The sequence below is a fragment of the Rhinatrema bivittatum genome, chromosome 2, assembly GCF_901001135.1.
Source record: "Rhinatrema bivittatum chromosome 2, aRhiBiv1.1, whole genome shotgun sequence".
Classification (NCBI taxonomy): Eukaryota; Metazoa; Chordata; class Amphibia; order Gymnophiona; family Rhinatrematidae; genus Rhinatrema; species Rhinatrema bivittatum.
In genome coordinates, this window is record NC_042616.1 from 825,530,884 (window position 1) to 825,532,214 (window position 1,331).

Consider the following 1,331-nt stretch of genomic DNA (forward strand, 5'->3'; position numbering starts at 1 on the left):
TGATCGATAGGACTGAGGTGCATTAGCAAGCCAATGGCATTACTGGAATAGCAGGAGGTGCTGCAGGGCAGGAGTGAGCTGCATTAGCAGTGCTAGGCGGATGTCAGTACTGGAATAGCAGGAGGTGCTGCAGGGCAGGAGTGAGGTGCATAGGCAGTGCTAGGCGGGTGTCAGTACTGGAATAGCAGGAGGCGCTGCAGGGCAGGAGTGAGGTGCATTAGCAGTGCAAGGAGAGGATCAGTACTGGAATAGCAGGAGGTGCTGCAGGGCAGGAGTGAGATGCATTAGCAGTGTTAGGAGGGTGTCAGTACTAGAATAGCCAGAGACGCTGCAGGGCAGGAGTGAGGTGCATAGGCAGTGCTAGGAGGGTGTCAGTACTGGAATAGCAGGAGGTGCTGCAGGGCAGGTGCATTAGCAGTGCTAGGAGGGTCTCAGTACTGGAATAGCAGGGGGTCCTGCCGGGCAGGAGTGAGATGCATTAGCAGTGCTAGGCGGGTGTCAGTACTGGAATAGCAAGAAGTGCTGCAGGGCAGGAGTGAGGTGCATAGGCAGTGCTAGGGTTTTTGCATCGTAAATGCATAACTGTATTTTTAGCACTAAATCTCAGCTGCCAAACCCTAGACCATTCCTCCAGCTTTGCTAGATCCCTCCTCATGTTTTCCACACCTTCCTGACTCCACTGTTGCAGATTTTGGTATCACTGACAAAAAGAAAACCTTTCCCAACAATCCTTCCGCAATGATGCTCACAAAAGTGTTGAAAAGAACCGGTCCAAGGACCGATCCCTGCACCACACTGCTAGTAACAACCCCCTCCTCAGAGAAAATGCCATTTACCATTCCCCTTTGTCACCTCCCACTCAACCAGTTTCTAGCCCAGTCAGTCACTCTTAGACCCATACCAAAGGCACACAATTTATTTATAAGTCGCCTATGCAAAACCGTGTCAAAGACTCACTGAAATCCAAGAACACTACTTCTAGCGCTCTCGCCTGATCCAGCCTCTGGTCACCCAATCAGAGAAACTGATCAGATTCGTCTGACAAGATTTATCTCTGGTAAAACCATGCTGTCTTGGATCTTGCAAGCCATTGGATTCCAGGAACTGCACTCTCCTCGGTTTTAGCAGCGATTCCATTAGTTTACTCACCACAGAGTCAGACTATTTATTGCCCACCCTTCCATGGTTCAGGGCAGGGAACAATAAAACACATATACAGATTATAAAATCAAAACATCTATTTCCACTTGGTAGTCACAACCATAGACAATACAGGGGAAAGACATACTGGCTAAGCGATGTCATAAACCAGTCTGAAAAAATAAGTCTTG